Source organism: Bos javanicus, chromosome 16 (assembly GCF_032452875.1).
Source record: "Bos javanicus breed banteng chromosome 16, ARS-OSU_banteng_1.0, whole genome shotgun sequence".
NCBI lineage: Eukaryota > Metazoa > Chordata > Mammalia > Artiodactyla > Bovidae > Bos > Bos javanicus.
Genome location: NC_083883.1, coordinates 73833190 through 73852774, shown reverse-complemented (window position 1 = coordinate 73852774; position 19585 = coordinate 73833190).

Here is a 19585-nt window from a genome sequence, read left to right as displayed (position 1 = left end):
TGCAAGCCAAGACATAACCAGAGTCTCCTTCAATCCATCTGAAGTTTCTCTGATCTAGTGTGCACACCCTCACCCTTAAGCCCAGGAGTATGATTGCTGGATCCTGTCTCAGGAATCTCTGGTGTCTCCACGCTCATTTTGCACCTCCTGAATCTTCCTCCTTCCTCTTACTCCATCCTTCAGCTGGAAATGCCATCCACTTCCTCTCCAGGCAAGGAGACATTGCTTCATTTCATATTCCAAGTTCTGTTATGCTGAACTTTATGTTCAGATCTCTGAGCTTTGGTTTTGGTACGTGAAGGGAAGCTTTGACACTTTCTCTCTCAACCACGCCTGGCTTTTAAGATGTTTCTCTCATTCAAATGCAAAAAATGACAGTCAGAACTGAACAATACTTTGTTTTTCTAGCTATATCTGCCCTCTCCCTAAAACAATGAAATATTGATTCAGTGAGCTCAGACATCATCCAGTGAGCTTCTCATTTGAAGAGAAATTTAAAACTGCATTAAACTCTTCAAAATTATTATATCTATTACAAATGTACCCAAAAAAGCCATTTCAAATACCAAATATCAGGGAATTTAAAACTGTTTTAGATTGTCGATTGTCGATGAGAGTGAGGAGAAGCAGACATTTTCATACACTGTTTTCACACTTTTCTGGTGGCCGATGAGTATAAATTTACTAATGAATGAATGTATAGGTCCAAGCAATTGCCTCTACGGTTCGAAACTGGCTCCTCCCTGCTCATCTCTACCTCACCCTTTTCTCTCTTCTCTGAAATTTTAGATAAGTGACAATAGAAAATCTCTAAACATGGAGAATATTAAGAAAGTAATTAATTGGCTAATTTTCTCTTTTATAAATAATTTAGATTGCAAACCAATTTAGATACATGAAGGGCATAACTTTCTGTTTCTAATTATGTTTTGAGATTGGGGACAGATTATCTAGTCCATTCACGTCAAGAAGCATGTTATTTTGAAATGTATAGATTCCTTTTCATTTGGCCATCTTGATTGTATTTTTTAATCTATTAGTTTAGCAAATTTCTAATTTGCTAGAGATGTTGATGCTTAAGGCCTTAAAAGATTACATTCATGCAGGATATCTTGATTCAAATGTTCTGTTCTCTAAGTAGTAAGCTCTGCATTTCCATCTAGATCCACCCTATAGGCCTAATGGGAGAAATTTTTTTCCTTTTCCATATCTCTTAGAATGAACCTTTAAGAAGCAAAAGGGACTTATGATCAAATTACATGACAGATTAAGCACATATGTTTACCTCCACTTCCTTCCAGAACCTCACAACATGAAACAAAGCCATTTCCTAAAAGACATAAGCCAAGAAAGGCAATGAGAAAGAGATAGGAGATAGCATAACATGTTAGAATTTAGAAAGTAGATAGATGAGTGGCAAATGACTTATTAGATAAAAGAATGCTGAAACTTAAACCAACAGTGAGGCAAAGTAGGGTTCAGTTCATTTCAGTCGCTCAGTCATGTCTGACTCTTTGCGACCCCATAGACACAGCACGCCAGGCTTCCCTGTCCATCACCAACTCCCGGAGCTTGCTCAAACTCATGTCCATCGAGTCAGTGATGCCATCCAGCCATCTCATCCTCTGTCGTCCCCTTCTCCTCCTGCCTTCAATCTTTCCCAGCATCAGGGTCTTTTCCAATGAGTCAGTTCTTTGCATCAGATGGCCAAAATATTGGAGTTTCAGCTTCAGCATCAGTCCTCCTATGAATATTCAGGACTTATTTCTTCTAGGATGGACTGGTTGGATCTCCTTGCAGTCCAAGGGACTCTCAAGAGTCTTCTCCAACACCACAGTTCAAAAGCATCAATTCTTCAGTGCTCAGCTTTCTTTATGGTCCAACCCTCACATCCATACATGACCACTGGGAAACCATAGCTTTGACTAGATGAACCATTGTCTAGGTTTGTCACAGCTTTTCTTCCAAGGAGCAAGTGTCTTTTAATCTTGTGGCACAGTCACCATCTGCAGTGATTTTGGAGCCCCCAAAATAAAGTCTGTCACAGTTTCCATTGTTTCCCTGTCTACTTGCCTTGAAGTGATGGGACCAGACACCATGATCTTAGTTTTCTGAATGTTGAGTTTTAAGCCAGCTTTTCCACTCTCCTGTTTCACTTTCATCAAGAGGCTCTTTAGTTCTTCTTCACTTTCTGCCATAAGGGTAGTATCATCTGCATATCTGAGGTTATTGATATTTCTCCCAGCAATCTTGATTCCAGCTTGTGTTCCATCCAGTCCAGCATTTTGCATGATGTACTCTGCATTTAAGTTAAATAAGCAGGGTGAAAATATACAGCTTTGACCCAAAAGCAAGACAATGAACTCCACAGAACCTCAGAAATACTCAGAAATTATGGGTATCATATACCTCAAAGTATTGGTTAGGTGGGGCTAAAAACAGGACAGGGTAAATCCATATCAGAAGCAGTTACAGCACTCAGATTCCTTCTTCCCCTCAAATAGTGACTACTTGTGAATCATCCCAGTGGAAGACTGATCTGCTCTCTGAAGGAGGTGCACTAGGTCATTCAGGATATAGGACATTGGGAAGCCAGAGAAGGGATACCCCGCTGGTAATGAAAGTCTATATATGAAAGATGAGAATCTCATTGCCTTTCTTTATTCTGAGGCCCAAGAATGCTGGCATCCAGGCTGATGCCCTGAAGCAGAAGACGGGAAATTTGACCAACCCAAGAGACTTGATACTGATTACAGAGGGCACTTATACTACCGTACACCCTGAGCACCCTGTGTATCCCTGTCTTTGGCTTCCCAATGTCCCATGTCCTGAGCCCTAGGATGAAGATCACCATTCTAGAAGTACCACCAGCACTCACACAAAGACTTGAATACAGTCTGGCAGTGCCTCACTATTAAATACACACAGTAACAGAGAAAGATTGAGAGATGGAGTTGGCTTAATGTTGCAGAAGGGGAAAAAAGGTGAGATGGAAAATGAGAGGGGAAAATTAGAAGAACGATGTGGAATAACAAGTAATCCATGTAATAGGAATTCTAGAAGGAATAAGTAGGGAAAATGAAGAGGAGAGTGTTATTACAGAAATAATCCAAGACAATGTCCTAGAGTTCAATGACATGAGTTTTCAGATTATTCCCAACACTTACCCATGCCAGGATACATCATAAAACAGCAGAACCCTGGTAATAAAGAAAAGATCCTAAAAGCTTCCAAAGATTTTAAAAAATATATATACAACAGATGAGGAGCCAGCATAGCATCACATTTCTCCATAATAATAATGGAAAGTAGAAAAATGTAATAGTATTCAAAATCCTAAGGAAAATTACTTTTGACCCTTATTGGAAGTTATTTTCTACCTATCTTGGTTAGATCGAATTCTCTAACTAAACCAAGGATTCAAATAAGAGAATAAAGACATTTTCAGATGTGCAAAGTTGGTATTCTGACTGAGACAAGGAAAATTTATTATGAAGAATTATTTTTTGTAGATGATTAACTATTTAATGTGATTTTTAAAAAAAGAATCCTGGGGAGGAAGGATAAATTAGGAGTTTGGGATTAATATATATACATTCCTATTTAGCATGGGAAACTCTACTCAATATCTCAATATTTTGTAGTAACCAATAAAGGAGAAGAATCTGAAAAAGATTCACATAACTGAATCACTATACTTGAAACTAACACAACATTGTGAACCAACTATACTTCAATTAAAAAAAAATAAAAACAGATCCCTTAAAAAAAAAAAAACTAAAGCACACAGGAATACCAAGTTATTTCTTCTAGGGCTGAGGCAGTGTAGCCCAAACCAAGGAAGCAATAAACTCAGAAAAGTCTCCTCTCCCTAAGGCTGAGATTCAGACCTCATCACAGAGGGCGCTGCTGAGGCCCATTTGCTGGTGGCGATGTTCACCAGGGTACCGCAGGGCAAAGCTGGTCCATAGGAAGCTGCCCACTGGGATGTGGTGAACTACAGCCAGCATGTAGGTGGCCACCCACTGGAACAAATTGGAACTGGCTCACTAGATGTCACCTGTTGGAAAACTGAAGGAACTCACTGGAAGTGAGTGGAGAAAATTGTTAGAGGGCTAACTATGAACTATTGAAGGGAAGTTTCTGCTCTGGCAGTGAGTTTGGAGGTGAATTAACAATAGATGCATAAAAAACGAAGCAAAAGAAAGAAAGGAAGGAAAGAAGAAATTGAACCTTGACAATTACTAATATAAAAGGAAAAAAAACTTCTTTTATAAAAAAGGTTCACTACATGGCTACTTGTGGAAAGTTTTTGCATAATCATAAAGATCTAAATAAATATTCAACTAACCAAAAATAATGACATTACTATATTAGGAAGATGAAGAGAGAAAAACAAGAAGACATATGTGAGCTCTGAAGCCTCATCTTACACAGAAATCAATAATAAATGATATTCAAAGTGAAAAATATGAAGAAGAAACATTATAAAGTGTTATTTAGAAAGAAGATAAATACCAAAAGAAAGACATAAAAGTGTTAAAAAGTGGTTGTTTCTGGGTAGGAAACGGGTGGGATTGGGACTATTGATTTTAATCATTGGGACTTATAGAATATTGACATTTTGAACCATGTATATGAGTATCCTCATATACATGGGGAAAAACAAGCAGTTAAAGCAAGTTCTTCTTTAAGTTTGTTCAGAGCTTAAGTCTGGGTTAAGCATATTCCTTCAAATTATTTTAATCAAAGACTGATCCCAGGGCCTGTTTCCCTGCTTTGGACACATTCTCAGAAGAATAAAGTCTTTAGGCAGTAAGGACACCCTCCTCCAATTGTGTGATAGTCAAAACCAATATATTCTAGAGGGAATAAGAAACTGCAAGATAAGCAGATCCATCTTTACAGTAGAGAGTCAAGATTACCCAAGTGTAACCCATGGAAAGCTTTGCATGTGTTAGAAAACATACCTATGTTATGGAGGATGGCAGAACATTCATATACGTTTTCAGATAAAACCCCATGAAATGTGTTCATTCTTTGGTGTTACAGATACTGCAGAATAAATATAAAGAACAGCTGCTAGAAGTTACTCTAAGGAAGGATAGAGATTTGTAACACTTCAGCTGCTAAGATATATACATGGTTACACTGTCTTCAGAACTTCTGGGGAGTCTCTCCTTCCATACACATGACCCTCTAGCTCTGCAGATGGTGATTGCAGCCATGAAGTTAAAAGATGCTTACTCCTTGGAAGGAAAGTTATGACCAACCTAGACAGCATGCTAAAAAGCAGAGACATTACTTTGTCCACAAAGGTCCATCTAATCAAGGCTATGGTTTTCCCAGTGGTCATGTATGGATGTGAGAATTGGACTACAAAGAAAGCTGAGCACCGAAGAATTGATGCTTTTGAACTGTGGTGTTGGAGAAGACTCTTGAGAGTCCCTTGGACTGCAAGGAGATCCAACCAGTCCATCCTAAAGGAGATCAGTCCTGGGTGTTCATTGGAAGGACTAATGTTGAAGCTGAAACTCCAATACTTTGGCCACCTGATGTGGAGAGCTGACTCATCTGAAAAGACCCTGATGTGGGAAAGATTGAGGGCAGGAGGAAAAGGGGACAACAGAGAATCAGATGGTTGGATGGCATCACCAACTCAATGGACATGGGTTTGGGTAGACTCCGGGAGTTGGTGATGGACAGGGAGGCCTGGCGTGCTGTGGTTCATGGGGTTGCAAAGAGTCGGACATGACTGAGTGACTGAACTGAACTAGCTCTTCAGAAGTACATTACTTTTCAATTCAGTGTGTCAGATGTATACTGAACACTTGATTGTGTGTTACGGGTTGAACTGTGTCCCCTTCGCCACCAACATTCATAGGTCGAAGTTTTAACACCCAGTATCTCAGAATTCAGCCTTATTTGAAAATAAAGTCACTGCTAATGACTAATAAGGTCATTAGTTACCATGAGGTCATTAGAGTGGGCCCTAATCCATATAACTGGTGTCCTTATTAAAAATGGAAATTTGAACATAGAGACACACACAGGGAGAATGCCTTGTGAAGATGAAGGCTGAGATCTTGGTGATGCTTCTACAAGCCAAGGAATGCCAACTATTGCCAGCCAACCATCAGAAGCTAAGGGCCTGGCATGGAACAGATTCTTCCTCACAGACCTCAGATGGAATCAACCCTGCCAACAGCTTGCTTTAGACATCTAGCCTCCAGAACTGTAAGAAAATAAATTTCTGTTGCTTAAGTCACCCAATTGGTGGCAGTTCATTATGGCAGCCCTCGTGAACCAACACAGTATGTAATATGCTTTCTCTATTAAGTGAAGGTCTAATTCCCAGATGATCTTTTTGTTGCAAATCTTTTCCAGAGAGTTAATATAGGTATGGTGTATCTTCTCAACATAAATGCATCATCAGTTGAGTTAAATTCCTTTTTAGAGTTACATTTGTATAGTTGTGCATGAAAGGTTGGAAGGGAGGGAGGTTGGGAGAAAGCAGAGAAAGAAAATGTAATTACAGATTTCTTTAGACTGAATGAATACATTTATTTTTACACCAGGGAAGGGAGGGATCAGATTCATTAAGACTTTCTGATCGCATTCTTTATTTGATTGTCTACCTAATCCAAGCCCTTTCAGTTTACATTTCGTTTGTAAGTTTTCTTCAAAGATGACTGCACATAGTTCTGTGTAGAATGCTTAATATCTATACATTGCAAGGCAAGAGTAAGCCTACCTTTCCATTTAAAATACTCTCTGATACCAAAATAGTGAGCATCCAACTAGACAACACTGTCCTGAGACACGTGTGTTACACAGAAGTTCAAGTGGCTTAGGGATCTGTGAGAGCAGATGAAGCTGTTGCCTAACAGAAGAATCTCCTAATTAATGACATGTACGTTTCAGGGCAGAGTCAACCACGGATGTCTTTAGAACACACGGTCTATCTCAGTGCACACATCCAGAGCATCTCTAGAATAAAAGGTCTGAAAACACTCATTCTTCTTAGTATGGAAAACTTCACTGCTGGCACTTCAGTCTATGCATTCAAAGTGGAGTTGAGAATTGTGATACAGCTATGCTGATAATTCAAGTCAAAATCACATTTTCTCTGATTGGGTGTTACAGGCAAACATAGGAAACTATTAACATGAATTATTATCCAGAGAATTGATTCAGTTTTTCATTTCACTTTATTCATGTAAGCATGGTCTAAATCATTGAGTGAGAAATATTCCTAGCAATGAACTGCATTGCAAACCTTGGTAAAAAGTCATTTTTTTATCAAATGGTCAAACATAACAATAATAACAGTGATTCCTTACACATACATGGTTTTGCAATTTACAAGCATCTCCCTGCTGCTGCTGCTGCTAAGTCACTTCAGTTGTGTCCGACTCTGTGTGACCCCATAGACAGCAGCCCACCAGGTTCCCCTGTCCCTGGGATTCTCCAGCCAAGAATACTGGAGTGGGTTGCCATTTCCTTCTCCAATGCATGAAAGTGAAAAGTGAAAGTGAAGTCGCTCAGTCGTATCCGACTCTTAGCGACCCCATGGACTGCAGGTCACCAGGCTCCTCCATCCATGGGATTTTCCAGGCAAGAGTAATGGAGTGGGGTGCCATTGCCTTCTCCGAAGCATCTCCCTATGTGTTACCAAATTTGATCTGCTCAGTTTTTCCCCCAAGGTGGGAACTGGCCAGAAAAATGAGGAAACTAGGGGTCAAAGGGTTGGATAGAAATTGGTGGCTCAGATGGTAAAGAATCTGCCTGCAATGCAGGAGACCCAGGTTGGATCCCTGGGTCGGGACGATCCCCTGGAGAAGGTCATGGCTATCCACTCCAGTATTCTTGCCTGGAAAGCCCCATGGACAGAGGAGACTGGCAGGCTACAGTCTATGGGGTCACAAAGAGTCAGATGCAACTGACACTTTCACTTTCCACACAGTTTAGGACTTATGAGTGTTTATTCCACTACACCAAGTGTTCTAAAACTTTTTTGTACCACGAGCCTCTTAGGAAATTTGCAGAAGTCTTTAGACCCTCTTCTCAGAAAAATGTTTTTGATTGTATATTAGAAGCACCATATGATTACAAAGGAAATCAATTAGATTAAAATACAATTACCAAAATATTTTAAAATGATTCAGTGATATATGTGCTTCTTTATTAATGTATTAAATATCAATATACAGTAGCCAACCTCATAATTGTCAAGATTTCAAAGACATTGGAATTGATATATCTCCAACAACTGCCCTGTGATATGCAAGTACCTGTAACTCCTACTGGTGACCACATAACTGGCACTGCTACATATGAGACCTTGGGAGTCCCAAATAAATAGTAAACCAAACAGGATGTGATATTAGGGTTTTGAATGGAAATAATTATTTGATCAGTTTCTGGAGTAGTTCAGGAACTCTAGCTGGGTTGCGAAGAATATAGTAGCTCTCAGTAGCTTCATGTTAGACCAAGGTGCAGGGTACCATCCCTGGAAATTCTGGAACCCAAACTGAGTTATACGCATCCTAGAGCCAGAAAGTCTCCTTCAGTGTATGTGGTGGTGGCATTTTTTCTTTCAACAAGGATTATTTACTGGGAACCAGGAACTAAGTAGACCCTTCCTCCATATCTCAATCCTATCTTCAGTTATTCAAAAGCCAGTTAAAAATCCAGAGATGAACAGGAAACATTTATCTTGATAATTGGGTTAGACTTTCAAGAGAGGGACATATATTCTACTCAAACCATTGCTTCTTCCAATAATCTTGATCAATTCACCTGAGAGAGGAACATATATTCTACTCATACCATTGTTTCTTCCAATAATCTTGATCAATTCACCTGTGTGCCTGTGTGTGAAAATATTTTTATAGATTTTTTTGTTAGAAGTCATAGATTTACCAAAGGAAATTGAGAAGATAGTACGAAGGGTTCCCATATACCCCATTCTTGGTTTCCTCTATCATTGACATCGTATACTTGTCTGGTTGTTCTTGTTGTTCAGTCGCTAAGTTGTACCTGACTCTTTGCAACCCCATGGACTGCAGCATGCCTCTGTTTTCCACTATCTCCTGGACTCTGCTCAAATGCATGTCCATTAAGTCAGTGAAGCTATGTAACCATCTCATCTTCTGCTCCCCCGACCTTTTGCCTTCAATCTTTCCCAGCATCAGGGTCCTTTCCAATAAGTTGGCTCTTCACATCAGGTGCCCAGAGTGTTGGAGCTTCAGCATCAAGCCAAGACACTACAACTACAGGATGTCTGGCTCTAGGTGAGTGACCACACCATCCTGGTTATCCAGGTCATTAAGACCTTTTTTGTATAGTTCTGTGTATTCTTGCCACCTCTTCTTAACCTCCTTCTGATAGGTTCTTACCATTTCTGTCCTTTATTGTGCCTATTCTTGCATGAAATGTTCCCTTGATATCTCCAGTTTTCTTGAAGATATCTCTAGTCTTTCCCATTCTATTATTTTCCTGTATTTCTTTGTATTGTTTATTTAAGAAGGCCTTCTAATCTCTCTTTGCTATTCTCTGGAACTCTGAATTCATTTGGGTATATCTTTCCCTTTCTCCCTTGCCTTTCACTTTTCTTCTTTCCTCAGCTATTTGTAAAGCCTCCACAGATAACCACTATGCCTTTTTGCATTTCTATTTTGGAGGGATGGGTTTGGTCATGTTACAAATCTCTGTCCATAATTCTTCAGGCACTCTGTACCAGATCTAATCCCTTAAATCTATTTGTCACTTCCACTGTATAATCAAAAGGGATTTGATTTAGGTTATACCTGAATGTCCTAGTGGTTTTCCCTACTTTGTTCAATTTAAGCCTGAATTTTGCAACAAGGAGCTCATGATCTGAGCCACAGTCATCTCCAGGTCTTATTTTTACTGACTATATAGAGCTTCTCCATCTTTGGCTACAAAAAACATAATCTGATTTTGTTATTGACCATCTGGTGATGTTCATAGGTAGAGTCGTCTCTAGGGTTGTTGGAAAAGGCTGCTTGCTATGACCAACGTGCTCTCTTGACAAAACTCTGTTAGCTTTTGCTCTGCTTCATTTTGTACTCCAAGGCCACCCCTGCCTGTTATTCAGGGTATCTCTTGACTTCCTACTTTTGCATTCTGACCCCCTATGATGAAAAGGACATCTTTTTTATTATTATTTTAGTTCTAGAAGGTATTGTAGGTGTTCATAGAACTGGTCAACTTCAGCTTTTTCCACATCTGTGGTTGGGTCATAGACTTGGATTACTATGATGTTGAATGGCTTTCCTTGAAAACAAATGGAGATCATTCATTACCATTATCATCATCATTAGTTTGGTACATTTTACAATGAATGAACTTACATTGATACATTAAAATTAATTGAAGTCCATCATTTAATCAGATTTCCTTAGTTTCCGCTTAATGTCTTTTGGGGTTCCACGATACCACACTTCATTTAGTCATTCTATCTCTTTAGGCTCCTCTTGACTGTGATAGTTTTTCAGACTGTCCTTGTTTTTGATGACCTTGACAGTTGAAAGGGATACTGGTGAGGCATTTTTAGTCCCTCTGTTGGGGTTTGTCTGATTTTTTTCATGATTAGATTGTAGCTATGAGTTTGGGGGCGGAAGGCTGCAGAGATAAGGTACTGTCTTCATCACATCATATCAAGAGTATATACTAGCAGCGTGATTTACCACTGTTGACGTTGACCTTGATCGCCTGGCTGAAGTAGTTGTTGTCAGGTTACACTATGGTCATGTTACTTTTTTTTCCTCTTGACAATTCAACTTTTACATTTCTGTAATTAATTAGGAAAGGAAAAATGACTCCAGTACAGCATGTTAATCTAGTCCTTTATAGAAGCATAGACGTAGATGAGATTTGGGGAGATTAGTTAGTTCAGTCTTTGGGCCCAAGCCATCCTGCACAGATGGGTTTCTGGCTGGCCTACTTTTAAAGATAAAAAAGGAAGGGAACTCCACAGCGAAAGAAATCTGAACTCTTGACAGTTGACATTCTACAGCTCAATCAACAAATAAGTAGAATGTCCTCACATGTGCGAGCTGCCTGGATAGGTGAGGAGCTCCAAGGCCTTTATACTATCTTAGATCTTTTCTGGAACAAGTTGGTGTATATGTAAATAAATATATGAGTAGAGAGAGAAATGACTGAATAAAATACAATGCAGTATATAACACAGTGGGAGTCAGGACGAAAAAATTGTACTGAGCAGTTTTAGACTCACAAAATCTAAATTTATGTTCTGGGCCCACCAGATTGAGGTATACAACTGTAGACAAGTCATTTAGCCTTTTTAAACCTCAGTGTCCTTAACTGTAAGATGGAGATAATAATACCTGCTGTTAAAAATCTGTACAAGCCAGACAACGTACGGAAAGCATCAGGTATGAAGGAGGCACTCAGTGCACCATGGCCTTTGTTGCTGCACAAGGAATAAGTTGGTGATCCCACTTTAGAGTCATTCTAAATTAAGTGGAATCTGTTTTAGGGGCATTTTCCTCTACTGAAACATGAGTTTAGGAGATGCACACTGTACATTCTTCTTAGTTCTCGTCCTGATTTCCACTTTTCTCTGCTCCTTTCTTTCTCCCCTCCCCTCTTTTTTTTTCTCTCCCCTCCCTTTTTTGCTGTATTTTATTATCTCCTTGCTGTTCCCTTCGAGTTGCTGATGCCATCACTGACTCAGTGGACATGAGTTTGAGTAAGCTCTGGGATTTGGTGATGATGGGCAGGGAAGCCAGGCGTGCTGCAGTCAATGGGGTCACAAAGAGTCAGACACGACTGAGCGACTAAACTGAACTGCTGCTCCTTGAGACTGCTGGAGTCTTCACATCATCTCCCACTGCCAAGCCCCCATCACAGGGGAATCTCTGAAGCAGCAGAGTTTCTTAGTGCCGGGTAGAGAGAGGCAGAGAGCTAGAGGTGGCGGGCGGGGGAGGAGGGGAACGTTTCTGTGCCTTGGATTCCTGTGTGTGTTTGTTTTGTTTGAAGTGGTTGCTTTGCTGATCCTATTACTGTAAAGGGTAATGATATTTGGGAATAAAAGTCTATGAATAAGTAATGATAATAGAAGTAAGAACCAGAACTGTGGGATACAAAGCGTGTGTTAAAAATAGTATGTCATTTTCAACTCTGCCTACTAAGCCTTTTCCTAGATGGAAAGACACAGAGCTTTTGGGAGAAGAACAGGCTGCCTGGGAGCCAGACCACAACCAAAGGCAACTGCCGCTCCACAGCAAACCAACTTCTCTATTGTGGTCAAACTCTATCTCCACCAACACACTGGGGTTCTCTGATGCAGGCAAGGCAAGTTTTTGTTTGTTTGTTTGTTTTGTCAAAGCTAAGTAACCAGAACAACAAATGTAAAATGTGTTGATTTAAGAATAGCATTGAAACATGTGTATTACCACGTGTGAAACAGATCGCCAATCCAGGTTTGATGTATGAGACAGGGCGCTCAGGGCCGGTGCATCGGGATGACCCTGAGGGATGGGATGGGGAGGGAGGTGGGAGGGGGGGTTCAGGATGGGGGACACATGTACACCCATGGCTGATTCATGTCAATGTATGGCAAAAACACTACAATATTGTAAAGTAATTAGCCTCCAATTAAAATAAGTAAATCTATTTTAAAAAGAAGAATGGAAACTGCAACATGAGAACATTTTAAGGTCCACCTTGAGAACCCGATATTTCTTGGGCACAGTTATTCTTCTTGCAGAGCATCCGTGGTTGTGTACATTGCTGTAACAGGAAGGCCACCCAGGGATCCAATTAAAGTGCAGACATGAGCCAGGCTGAACCATAAGGAAATATGAGGAAAAGAGACTGTGGCTCAGGGTGAGAATTCAAACCCTAGCATATGAGACATCATGCATTTCATTATCCAGAAGACTGGTCAAACCAGAGTCCTGAAACTCAGCACAAAGGGCAGCCAAGTCCCGGTTCCAGTGAACCAAGAAGAAACAGCCAACTGTACAAGAAGCAAGGACTGTGTGCTCAGAACACCCAGCCCATGGTCCACGAAGGCCAGATCCTCAGGCAGCAAGCCAAGACACTACAACCGATGTGAGCAATTGCTCTGGTGCCAACGGTGACCTCAGATTTATTGCTTTAGAGGCTAAGGTCACAGGCTAAGGCATTCTCCAGATTGAGCACAGACATGCCACCCCTCCTGCCTTCCCCCCATCAAACACCGGGAGTCTGTTAGGGCAGAACTGCACAAATGGGAAACACCCATCAAATGCGGCAGGAATATTAACTTCACTGGGAAGCCTTTATATGCCATTACTTTAGAAAGGATTCCTTGTTAGTCCTACCATTAAACAATTAAATTGTCAGAGATGAATTCTGTGCATGTGTGTGCAGAGCAGGCGTGTGTGTGCGGGATGTGTAATTTCCGACTCAGGTGATGTCTGCGGCAGGTCTGTCTCTCTCTCTCCACCTCAATTGTATGCTTTCCCCTTTACATTGTTGAAAATAAATACATCTTCCTGGTGGCATAAGCAGTTTTTGTTATGAACTTTGATATGCCTACGCATTTTATACCACTCAGAAACTAGGAGTACAAAATGAAATGCTCAAAGAGGAAATCTGTCTTCAACTAGCCCCCTGCTGAAACATGATTCCTTATTCCCCTTTCCTGACACTAGTTATTGATACAGTCGGTTTACTCCACTGGCATTGTATACACGGATGTTGTATGAGATGATGTAAATCAAACTGATGCCCACAGATGGGCAGAGGGATGACCATGTGCCATAATTCCCTCACACTCTCATCCTCATTAGAGCTGTATGCCCTCACAATACCGATTCCTTTCTCCTTGTCTCTGTTATAAAATGTTTGATCTGTGGAAATCAAACAGGCTTGTGAAAAGCACACACATTCTGCTTAAATCCATTATTGATTTGTTCAGTAAAGAGAGAGCATATCACAACAAATTGGGTAACATTTAATAAATAGAATTAAGGTCACAGTTTAATCTCTATAGTTTTATATAGCTTAAAAGTTTACTTAATTAGATTATATCCTTGCCTTTATTGGCTACCAAAATGCTTCTTTAAGGCTTTAATATTTTAAAAATGGCAAAAAAAAAATAGAATACACCAAGATGAAAAGACCCCTGGAAATTGCACATATATAAGGCAAAAAGGCGGGCCAAGAAAATAAAGCAATTTCTATAAATCCTCAAGCTTCTGAAATAGCCATGTTGGATAATTCTCTATATGCCAATGGAATTATTAGTCACTTAATAAATGCTTCTTGGTATTGATGGCATAGCCAATATCAAAATATATCCTGTTGTTCTAATATTCAGCATCATAAAATGTGTAGCTTATCTGTTTTATAACAATGTGAAAGTCAAAGTGTTAGCTGTTCAGTCATGTTGGACTCTTTGCATCCCCATGGAGCCTGCCAGGTTCCTCTGTCCATGGGATTCTCCAGGAATGAATACTCCAGAAGGGAATACAGCCATTCCCTTCTCCAGGGGATCTTCTCAACCCAGGGATCGAACCTGGGTCTCCTGCATTGGAGGTCAATTCTTTACTGTCTGAGCCACCAGGGAAACCCTTATAACAATGTACTTATCTGGAAATAAGTAAAGGGATTTTGAAACCAAAATATAAATAGCTACACTTTCTCCACAGACTACTCTTCTTTGGGGTCTCATTCCTCCCTGGCTTATGTGGTTTTTTTTTTAAAGGATGACAAAATTATGAATTTTGGATCCTATCCTTGTTTATATGGTGAGATTTCTATTTAGGCTTTAGATGAACTGGAGTCCACTCTGCTGGCCAGCTCTGGATCCCCTCACATGACCCTGCCAGCCTCTCTCTGACCTCACCAAAATCTGTCTTCAAGTTATAGATGGAACATTGCACCTCTTCATTCAGAAATTCAGACTTCTGAACTAGAGCTCTGGCACACGTGGACCTGTGTGTTTAAGTTTTTGGTCAAGAAAAAACATTTTGGTCAAGAAAAAAATCAATATGCCATTGATCCCAAAGGAATGAAAGGAATGAAAGTGAAAGAGATGATAGTTGCTCAGTTGTGTCTGACTCTTTGAGACCCCATGGACTGTAGCCTACCAGGCTCCTCTGTCCATGGACTTCTCCAGGCGAGAATACTGGAGTGGCTTGCCATTCCCTTCTCCAGGGGATCTTCCCAACCCAGGGATCGAAGCTCAGTCTCTTGCACCTCCTGCATTACAGGAAGATTCTTTTCCATCTGAGCCACCAGGGGAAGGAATATGGGTAGGGAAATCTCTTTGGAAGAAGAAAAAAGAAAACAGAACAGAAAAAAGTGAATACCCAGAAAGTATTCATGTCACCATTTTTCATTTATTTACTATCTCAGTTCAAATGTAAAACATTAAAATCACCCCGCCCCCGACATACACATACTTTGACCATTTCCTGCTCACGTAATTCTGCCTTCTGACGATAGCACTGCCGTCTTTCCACATATAAAGATTTAAACCTTAGAGCTAGTTTCAATCAATCCAGTCCCTTATCCCTTGACCACACCATCTAAGCACTTGCTGTTAAACCTCACGGGGGTGGGGAGGGTCCTCCCTCCCTGTCTCTGGTCATCCAAGTTCCACCCAACTTTCATGCCTCACATGACCTATCTTTTCCCTGAAGACTTGGGAAGAATAGGCGGGGTGATATACACCCAAATACCACACTCTTGTATCTAATATAAGATTAACCGGGGGGGGCAGTAGATGCTGCTGGTGGCGCTCGGGAGCTGGGCGCAAGCAGAGCGCAGCCGCCAGGGAGGCGCAGGGGTGAAAAAAACTTAAAAAAAAAAAAAAAGATTAACCTCATTAAAAGTGTTTTAACAGAAAATTTTGAGAGGCAAAAATTATCAAGTTTGTTGAAAAAACATCTCTTTACAAATTCCTACCTATTCACTATTATAGGTACCCATAAAGAGTACCCCGAACAAGGAATCATATATGTTGTGTGATTTCCATTCAGAAATAATACTTATTGGCTTGTATTATATCTGAAATAATGTCATTAATTATTAATTACTTTGATTAAAATTTGTGTGGAGATTTAGGATATTTAGATATTTTTAGATATTTTAGATAAATATGTTTAGATATTTAGGAGATTCCTATTACAGGACAAATATCCCTGAGAGAGAGAACACTCCAAGCTCATTATCAACGATTTACTTCTTTTCAGGGATTTTCTCGGGATTCTTTGATGAAATATCAAATCCCTTTCCACCTGTGATGGCAAACGAGTAGATTCAGTCAACTGAGAAAACACAGCATGTAAGCACTTCTGTACTGGGATATTGGGACAGCGGGAAAGACTGGCTGCTACCCCACATCCACCACCCCCATTCCAAATTTCTTCTTTAAATTTACTCCAAAGGAGACTTAGTACACCATTAAATACAAATATCCCTAAGAGAGGTCACACATTAGGCCAAAACATTATTTTCACCTCTGAATAAATGCACTTATCAAATTCTTCAGGTGTTGACTCAAGCTTTTTAGTCTTAAATTCTCTCTAATGTCTTCAATTACTTCATCAAGTTCTAAGACTTCAACCTCCACAGTTATTGAAATCATCCTAAATTTTTATAATTTCCTCTCAAATTCTATCCTCGGCCACCCCAGAATATTCAGATGTCTGTCTGTCGGATATCTCTGTCTGTTCCATGAACATTTCATACTCAATAGAAGCAAAAGCCACACACTCTATTCCTTTCCAACTTTCCTCTTCTCAATTGCTGTGGGTTCACTGAACTACTTGGTACCTCTAGTAGAAACCTCAGTTACCTTTCACGCTTCCCTTCCCTACAACCAATGAATGATAATATCCTAAAGATTCTAACACTGCAACATCTCATATCTGTCTCCTTCTTCCACCTCAGGAACCACCACTGTAACACAGACCTCCATTTCCCCTCACCTGGGCTGCTGAAACACCACTCTGCACTACCCGCTACTCTTTCTAAAGCTGGACTTTGGCTATGTCATTCTCCAATTCAAAATCCTTTATTGTTCCCCATGGCTTTTTAAATTAAAATCAAACTCATCTTGGCTTTCAGTATTTATTATCCTATGACCCCATCTATCTTCTACTTTCACGTGCTTTTTTTATCCCTCCAGTAAAACTGCAATACTCCCTGTTGTCTGAATATGGCTTTTGTTTTCCAACCTATGTGCCTCAAATGGCTTCCTCCATTTGAAATACTTTCATCCATTTTCCATTTCCACTCATTAAGAGCCTATCCTTCAAGATCAACTTCAAATTTTACTTGCTTCAATAAGTCCACCTGAAGCTTCCCACCACTGATCTTCTATGCCCTGAATTACTAAACAACACCATTATTTTATGTCTGCCTTTTGCTATTCATTATGTTGACAACTCCCTAAGTCTGGGAAGTGTCTTTTTCATCTCTACCTCACCTGCAGTGCCTAGATCAATGCTCACATATAAAATGCACATAATTATTGAAAGTTTCTGAGCAAGTTTGGATGGAAGATGAGAAAGACAATAGAGAAGTTCCTGGCTTCTGAAAGGGCGGCTATGTGAAGAAGTGACTCTACAGGGTCCTGGAGAACACCTTTACACACAGTTTGTAAGCTGAAGACTATAGCTTAGGACAAATATCTCGGCAATGGGTGGAAATCTGTACTAGGGGGAAAGGCGGGCCGGTCCAGAGCACTGGACCCACTTGGATGAAAACACAGTACTGGGAATTTTCAAGGAAGATGGCAGCATGAAACAGTTTGGGTGCTTGGGGGTCTTGGGAGTGTCTTCAAGTCCTCGCATGCTCCAGGGCAGATCAGAGCACTGGATCAGAGAATTCTAGAATAGGCAAAAGAGTTGGTGGTAAAATGAACTGCCTGTTTCACATTCTACATACTCTAAAGTATGTATGTTGTATGTTGTATGTAAACAGTAGCTCTGTTTTAGCCTTGTTTGGGTCTCTGTACACATGTGAAACTGTCAGTCAATTGCTCAATTAATCAGTAAATACTTCCTGAGTGCTTTCAGTATGCCAAGCATCGTGCTAGGTACTGGAGACAGGTGAATAAAACAGACAAAACGCCCTGCCCTCAAGGACCTTTTTAGTGAGAAGTGATAAATAGAAAAAATGCATAAAATATAGAGCTTATTAGAAGGCAATAAATTCTCTGGATAAAAATAAGATGTGGAGATGAAATATTAGAATTTTGAGCAGAGTGGTCAGGCTTTGTTAAGGTGGTATCTGAGCAAAGACCTGGAAAGGTAGAGCACTGATCCGTGCATCTCTCTGGGGAAGGATTATCCCAGACAGAGGGGACAGCCAGTGCAAGCGTCTTGAGGTAAGCGCAGGCCTGACATCCTGGAGCCAAAGTGGCTGGAGCAAGTGGGCTCAGAGAAGCAAATGGAGACTTTCAGCCTGTGTAGGTCACCGTAAAGATGTGGTTTTTACATTGAGTGAAATGGAGAGCATTTAGGAAGAGTCTGAGCAAAAACTGACATCATCGGCTATTGGGCTGGGATTGAATATACAAATGACAAAAGACTAAAGCAGGGAGACCAGGTAGGAAGCTATTGGAATCTCCCAGGCAAGAGTGACGATGGTGGCTTGGCCCGGGATGGTGGCAGCAGAGATAATGAGAAGTCATCAGAGTCTGTGTGTGTGTGCTCAGTCGCTCAGTCATGTCTGACTCGTTTACGACCCATAGACTGTGGCCCGCCAGGCTCCTCTGTGCATGAAATTTTCCAGGCAAAAATACTGGAGTGGGTTGCCATTTCCTACTCCAGAGGATCTTCCCAACCCAGCAAGATCCCAACTCAACGTCTCTTGTGTCTCCTGCATTAGCAGGCAGAGTCTTTACCACTGCGCCACCTGGGAAACCTCTAGAAAAACATTAAAGCTAGAGCCTTAAGAATTTGGGGGTATATCAGATATAGGGTGTGAAGGAGAACAATGTCAAGGATGACTCCAAAGTATAGTATGGTTTATTAACTGGAGTGGAGATTATTAAGGAAGGTGTAATTGGGGGAACAGAGACAATTAGGGATTTTGTTTTGGATTTGTAAATCTTCTGATGTCTTTAAACATCTAAGTGGAGTCTGGAGATCAAGCGAAAGATCTCAACTAGAGATCTAAATTTGTGAGTCATTAGAATGTAGACAGTATTTGAAACCTCAAGACTGAGGGTTTTCCACACAAGAGTGGTTTCAAGAAGAGACAAGGTTCAATGACTGGGCTTTCAGAGGTCACAGAGAATCAGTAAGAGAGACTGAGAAGGAAGAGGTGAGGTGGGAGGAAAACCAGGTGTGTATGTTGTCCTGGAAACAGAACAAAAGTCTTGAAGGAAGACAGAGTGATCAACTTGTTCAAATGCTGTTGACAGGTCAAGAAAGATAAGAACCAAGAAAAGCCCTTTGGATTCAGCAATGTGGAGGTCACTGGTGTCATTGACACTGATAGCTTCAGTGGAGCAATGGGATAAGAAAGCCTAACTAGAAAGGGTTTGAGAATAAGAAAAGAGGAATTAGAGAGATTTAATATTAGA